Genomic DNA, 8,011 nt, shown 5'->3' with positions numbered 1-8,011 from the left:
TAGTGGTAATATCCCCAACACCCGGGGTGGCGCTGCTCCGGCCGGCAAAGGGCGGCGGAGGAGCTCGTCCGTGGAGGCGGCGGGGTCGTGGGGAAGAAGGAGGCAGCGCTCGGGCGGCGAGGGTCGGCGCCGGCGGCGAGCTGCGGCCTCGGGGCGTGCGGTGGAGAGGCGGCCGGGATCGGGCGCAGGGAGGCGGACGCGGGCCACGGCGGCAGAGCGGGCGCGGTCCGCGGGGGCCGGGGACGGGCTCGGCGGGCCGGCGACGCGCGCGGTGGCCGGGTGGCCACATGGCAGACGCGGGTTGGCTGCGGCCGGCGGCGGGGTGACGTGGCGACGTCCGATTGGTCGGAGTGAGGTGGACTCTGGACGTGTCCGGCGGGATTGGACATGTCCGGCGGCGGGAGGAGTTTGGCTAGGGTTTGGACTGCGCGAAAATTCGGGGAGGGGCACATATATATGGGTAGAGGGAGCTAGGAGAGTCCAAATGAGGAGTGGTTTTCGACCATGCGATCGTGATCGAACGACCGAGAGCATGGAGGAGGTTTTAATGGGTTTTGGGACACTTTGGAAGGGGTGTTGGGCTGCAAAGAGAAAGGGGCTTTGCGGTTACCCAGTTAACCGCTGGAGTATCAAACGACCTCCCAATGGCACGAAACTTGACAGGCGGTCTACCGGTGCTATACCAAGGCCACTTGGAAAACCTCGGGCCATTCCGAGAAAGTTTAACACCCACTCACAACAAGAGACAAAAGGGGACGCCGGAGGACATAGGAGTGCCGGATTGCAAAATGGACAACGGGGAAAATGCTCAGATGCATGAATTGAACATGTATGCAAAATGAAATGCACATGATGACATGGCAAAATGCAACACGCAAGCAAATGACATGGCAACAACGGCGAATAACTGGCAGACACCTGGCGCATCGAATCCGGGGCGTTACAACTTGTGGGTTATCAAGACCTTTTTCTGGTGCCGTTGCCGGGGAGCAATAGCGTGGGGTAAATATTCTCGTGTGTGCTTGTTTGCTTTATCACTAAGTAATTTTTATTTGCTGTTCTTAGTTATTTTCTATCTTTAGTTATGGATATGGAACACGAAATACCAAAAAAAATTGGTGTACTTGCTACTCATGGAGATGGGGAACCTCCTAAAACCCTCGATGCTGGTTATGTGAAAGATATTATGTACTACTTTAATAATCCTGAGAAAACCCCATTCAACTATGTAATGGGAGTAACGTTGGATCAACGTGAATACTTTAGGGATTATCGCTTAACACAAAAAGGGAAACTATTATGGGATCAAATTCATATATTGAAGTGGTATGCTTGGCAACTATGCGTGAGTTATGATTATACTTGTTGCTCTAGGATGAATGCTCCACACCTTCCCTTTTCATGCAAATTTAATGATAATAAAACCTTAGCTTCTTATGCTAATGGTATATATGATTACTATGATGTGGAACAAATAGAAGAATTTGTTGCTTTTATGGGTGCTTATGAAATTGAATCTATGTGTAAAGAGTTTAAAGATTTTGATGATGTTGTTTATAGATCTAAAAATTTAGCTATCCTCAAATATTGCTATGAGAACTATGAATACAATTACGAAATTAATGCACTTATTAAGAAAGTCTCCGCTGTCCAAGAAGAGACTAATATTTTGCAGGAAGCTATGGAAGAAGAAATTGATGAAATTGTGAGCTCATTGGATGAAAAAGATGATGAGGAGAGCGAAGAACAAAAGGAGGAAGAGCGGATTGATCACCCGTGCCCACATTCTAATGAGAGTAATTCTTCAACTCATACATTGTTTAATTCCCCTTCATGCTTACCGAAGGATGACTGCTATGATGATTGCTATGATCCCATTGATTCTCTTGAAATATCCCTTTTTGATGATGCTTGCTATGCTTGTGGCCAAGATGCCAATATGAATTATGCTTATGGAGATGAACTTGCTATAGTTCCTTATGTTATGAATGAAAGTGTTTCTATTGCGCCCACGCATGATAGTCCTATTATCTTTTTGAATTCTCCCGAATACACTATATCGGAGAAGCTTGCACTTATTAAGGATTATATTGATGGGTTGCCTTTTATTACTACACATGATGATTTTGATGAATATAATATGCATGTGCTTGCTGCTCCTACTTGCAATTATTATGAGAGAGGAACTCTATCTCCGCCTCTTTATGTTTCCAATATGATAGAATTGCAAGAAACTGTTTATACTATGCATTGGCCTTTACTATGTGTGCATGAATTGTTCTTTTATGACATGCCGATGCATAGGAAGAGAGTTAGACTTCGTCGTTGCTTGATATATTTTACTTTGTGCTCACTACTAAATTACAAATCATTGTTAATTAAAATTGGCTTTGATATACCTTGGGATCCGGGTGGATTCATTACTTGAGCACTAAATGCCTAGCTTAATGGCTTTAAAGAAAGCGCTGCCAGGGAGACAACCCGGAAGTTTTAGAGAGTCATTTATTTCTGTTGAGTGCTTTCATATAGTTTTAAAACAACAAAAATAAAGAGGGTAACCCAAAACTTTTCAAAAAGAGAAGTGAAAGTGAGAGAGACGAACATTGTGAAAGTGGGGGACGTCCTTGAACTTTGTTCATGCCCATGGGAACTTTGTGAATCTTAATTACAGAAACTTTTTGATGAAAATAATTATCCCCTTGTACAATTCCATTGTATTATAAAAATAATGTGCCAAGGTTTGCCTTTAGGATGTTTACAATGCTTGTTGGTTTGTACGGTGCAGGACAGAAACTTCGGCTGTAGTGCGCGATTTTACATTTTTAGCTGGAACGTCAATTGGTTCTGATTCTTTTTGCACTGTCTTGATGTACAACTTGTTTATTTTTCCTAATTTCGGTAGAATTTTTGGGATACCAGAAGTATTGTGATTGTTCAGATTGCTACAGACTGTTCTGTTTTTGACAGATTCTGTTTTTGATGCATAGTTTGCTTGTTTTGATGAATCTATCAATTTATATCAGTGGATTAAGCCATGAAAAAGTTATATTACAGTAGACACAATGCAAAAACAAAATATGAATTGGTTTGCAACAGTACTTAGAGTGGTGATTTGCTTTCTTATATTAACGGATCTTACCGAGTTTTCTGTTGAAGTTTTGTGTGGATGTAGTGCCTAATCGAGGATGTTTCGATGTGAGAAGAAGGAAGGGAGGCAAGAGCTCAAGCTTGGGGATGCTCGACGCACCCCAAGTAAATATTCAAGGAGACTCAAGTGTCTAAGCTTGCGGATGCTGGGGAGGCATCCCTTCTTTCTTCAACAAGTATCGGTATGTTTCGGATTCGTTTCGTTCATGCATTATGTGCAAGTCTTGGAGCGTCTTTTGCAATTAGGTTTTTATTTTTCTTTTATGCACCATGCTGGTATGATATAATCCTTGGTTGATTTATAGAATGCTCATTGCACTTCACTTAAATCTTTTGAGTATGGCTTTATAGAATGCTTCATGTGCTTCACTTATATCATTTGAAGTTGGATTGCATGTTTCTCTTTACATAGAAAACCGCCATTTGTAGAATGATCTTTTGCTTCACTTATATTTGTTAGAGAGTGGGCATATCTTTTGTAGAAAGAATTAAACTCTCTTGCTTCACTTACATCTATTTAGAGAGATGACAGGAATTGGTCATTCACATGGTTAGTCATAAAATCCTACATAAACTTGTAGATCACTGAATATGATATGTTTGATTCCTTGCAATAGTTTTGCGATATAAAGATGGTGATATTAGAGTCATGTTAGTGGGTGGTTGTGGATTGTAGAGACACTTGTGTTGAGGTTTGCAAGTCCCGTAGCATGCACGTATGGTAACCGTTGTGTGACAAATTTGAAGCATGGGGTGTTTCTTTGATTGTATTCCTTATGAGTGGCGGTCGGGGACGCGCGATGGTCTTTTCCTACCAATCTATCCCCCTAGGGGCATGCGTTGTAGTACTTTGATTTGAGGGCTAATAAACTTTTGCAATAAGTATATGAGTTCTTTATGACTAATGTTAGTCCATGGATTATACGCACTTTTACCTTTCCATCATTGCTAGCTTCTTCGGTACCGTGCATTGCCCTTTCTCACCTCGAGAGTTGGTGCAAACTCTGCCGGTGCATCCAAACCTCGTGATACGATATGCTCTATCACACATAAGCCTTATTATATCTTCCTCAAAACAGCCACCATACCTACCGATCATGGCATTTCCATAGCCATTCCGAGATATATTGCCATGCAACTTTCATCATTATCATCATATACATGACTTGAGCATTCATTGTCATATTGCTTTGCATGATCGTAAGATAGCTAGCATGATGTTTTCATGGCTTGTCCGTTTTTTTGATGTCATTGCTATGCTAGATCATTGCACATCCCGGTACACCGCCGGAAGCATTCATATAGAGTCATATCTTTGTTCTAGATATCGAGTTGTAATATTGAGTTGTAAGTAAATAAAAGTGTGATGATCATCATTATTAGAGCATTTCCCCAGTGAGGAAAGGATAATGGAGACTATGATTCCCCCACAAGTCGGGATGAGACTCCGGACGAAAAAAAAGGAGAAAGGCCAAAAAAAGAGAGAAGGCCCAAAAAAAGAGAAAACAAAAAAATGAGAGAAAAAGAGAGAAGGGCAATGTTACTATCCTTTTACCACACTTGTGCTTCAAAGTAGCACCATGTTCTTCATATAGATTGTCTCCTATGTTGTCACTTTCATATACTAGTGGGAATTTTCATTATAGAACTTGGCTTGTATATTCCAACGATGGGCTTCCTCAAATGCCCTAGGTCTTCATGAGCAAGCAAGTTGGATGCACACCCACTTAGTTTCTTTTGTTGAGCTTTCATACACTTATAGCTCTTAGTGCATCCGTTGCATGGCAATCCCTACTCCTCGCATTGACATCAATTGATGGGTATCTCCATAGCCCATTGATTAGCCACGTCAATGTGAGACTTTCTCTTTTTTTTGTCTTCTCCACCTAACCTCCATCATTATATTCTATTCCACCTATAGTGCTATATCCATGGCTTGCGCTCATGTATTGCGTGAGGGTTGAAAAAGCTGGAGCGCGTTAAAAAGTATGAACCAATTGCTCGGCTTGTCATCGGGGTTGTCATGATGGGGGCATTTTGTGTGACGAAAATGAAGCATGGCCAAACTGTATGATTTTGTAGGGACAAGCTTGCTTTTGCCTTGTTATTTTGAAAAGACATGATTGCTTTATTGGTACACTCAAAGTATTATTGTTTTTATTTCAAATGATAGACTATTGCTTTGAATCACTCGTGTCTTAGTATTCATGCCATGATTAGACATATGATCAAGATTATGCTAGGTAGCATTCCACATCAAAAATTATTCTTTTTTATCATTTACCTACTCGAGGACGAGCAGGAATTAAGCTTGGGGATGCTGATACGTCTCCATCGTATCTATAATTTTTTATTGTTCCATGCCAATATTATTCAACATTTATATACTTTTGGCAACCTTTTTATACTATTTTTTGGGACTAACATATTGATCCAGTGCCCAATGCCAGTTCCTGTCTGTTGCATGTTTTTTGTTTTACAGAAACCCAATATCAAACGGAGTCCAAACGGGATAAAAACGGCGGGAGATTTTTTTGGAATATTTATGATTTTTGGGAAGTAAAATCAACGCGAGACGGTGTCCGAGGTGGTCACGAGGTTGGGGGGCACGCCCTACCCCCCCAGGCCCGCCCCTGACCCTCGTGGTCCACCCTTAAGGTGGTTGATGCTCTTCTTTTGGTGCAAGAAAGATAATTTTATGAGAAAGACCTGGGCAAAAGATTCACCCCAATCGAAGTTACGGATCTCCAGATATAAAGGAAACGGTGAAGGGGTAGAATCTGAGAACGCAGAAACAGAGAGATAGATCCAATCTCGGAGGGGCTCTCGCCCCTCCCAAGCCATGGGAGACAAGGACCAGAAGGGAAACCCTTCTCCCATCTAGGGAGAAGGTCAAGGAAGAAGAACAAGAAGGGGGGCTCTCTCCCCCTTGCTTCCGGTGGCACCGGAACGCCGCCGGGGGCCATCATCATCACCGCTATCTTCACCAACACCTCCGCCATCTTCACCAACATCTCTATCACCTTCCCCCATCTATATCCAGCGGTCCACTCTCCCGCAACCCGCTGTACCCTCTACTTGAACATGGTGCTTTATTCTTCATATTATTTTCCAATGATGTGTTGCCATCCTATGATGTCTGAGTAGATTTTCGTTGTCCTATCGGTGATTCATGAATTGCTATGATTGGTTTGAGTTGCATGTTTTATTATTGGTGTTGTCCTATTGTGCCCTCCGTGTCGCTTAAGCGTAAGGGATTCCCGCTGTAGGGTTTGCAATATGTTTATGATTTGCTTATGGTGGGTGGTGTGAGTGACAGAAGCACAGACCCGAGTAAGTAGGTTGTTTGCGTATGGGATAAAAGGGGACTTGATGCTTTAATGCTATGGTTGGGTTTTACCTTAATGAATCTTTAGTAGTTGCGGATTCTTGCTAGAGTTCCAATCATAAGTGCATAGAATTCCAAGTAAGGGATGATATGTTAGCTTATGCCTCTCCCTCAAATAGAATTGCAGTAGAGATTACCGGTCTAGTAACATAGTCAATTGCTTAGGGACAATTCCACAACTCCTACCACCACTTTTCCACACTCACTATATTTACTTTCTTGCATCTTTATCTAAACAGCCCCTAGTTTATATTTACTTGTTCTTTACTTTCTTGCAAGCTTACCCGAAAACACCTACAAAGTACTTCTAGTTTCATACTTGTTTTAGGTAAAGCGAACGTCAAGCGTGCGTAGAGTCGTATCAGTGGCCGATAGGACTTGAGAGAGTATTTGTTCTACCTTTAGCTCCTCGTTGGGTTCGACACTCTTACTTATCGAAAGAGGCTACAACTATCCCGTATACTTGCGGGTTATCAATTCCCCTTGCAATTGTATCGATAACCCCTAGCCCATTTTGCGTCACTTGCCTATCGATACTAGCCATTTGAGTATTGCCGGGAATGTTACTTGTGCACATTAGTGATCTACACCTCCTATTGCATATATACCATATCATATTGGTATCATCTTGCTATCATATCATATCTTGTGTCACAAGTTTTTTCCTGCATATACACTATTGCTATCTTGGTTTGTGCATTGGTGCAAAAGTGGCCATACAAAAAAAAGAATAAGCTTTTAAGCAAAGAAAAAGAGAGCAAAGAACTTGTAAGCAAGTGCCATAGCATCATACCACATTGAATGCAAGATTGTCATATCCGATCATCTTGGATAATCTTGAGAGGAACACCGGGAACCATACATACATAACATACTTGGGATAGAAAGTTGATACATTTTGCATCTTATAGGTTGTGCACAAGTGTCGTATCCGCCTATAGAGCAATCGTGCTAGCGTCTCTCTTGAGTTATTCAACAGAAGCGTTTTCCGTGGATTCCACATTTTGTGATTGTGACGCCCGGATAATCAAGTTACAGTAACCTCTGTTAATGATGCCACGTCACCACTCTTACTGTTGCTAACCTCGCAATGATTCGAAACCTTTTCAAATTCAAATTCAAATTAATGTCAAGCGACAAAGTTTTCAAAATATTAAACTAAAATGTTCGGAGTGTGCAGTTAAATGCCTAGGTGATTATAGTGCAACAAACACCCTTTTTGAAAATGCCTAAATATATTAAAACGAAATAAACAGAAAAGTGAAATGAATAAAAGGAAAAGACAAATCTAACTAAAAATAAAAAGAGGCACCCCCCACTGGGCCATATGTGGCCCAGCTGGCCAGCCCAACTGGGCAAAGGCCCAGCCGACTGGCCCAGCCGGCCGACCCACCCCCCTCCATATCCCCACCAGGGAGGAAACCCTAACCCACGACCCACCTAACTTCCCCCCCCCCACCCGCGTCTCCCTCGCCC

This window comes from Triticum dicoccoides, chromosome 5B (assembly GCF_002162155.2).
Source record: "Triticum dicoccoides isolate Atlit2015 ecotype Zavitan chromosome 5B, WEW_v2.0, whole genome shotgun sequence".
NCBI lineage: Eukaryota > Viridiplantae > Streptophyta > Magnoliopsida > Poales > Poaceae > Triticum > Triticum dicoccoides.
The sequence above is the reverse complement of the archived record's forward strand: the minus strand, read 5'-3'. Positions refer to the sequence as shown.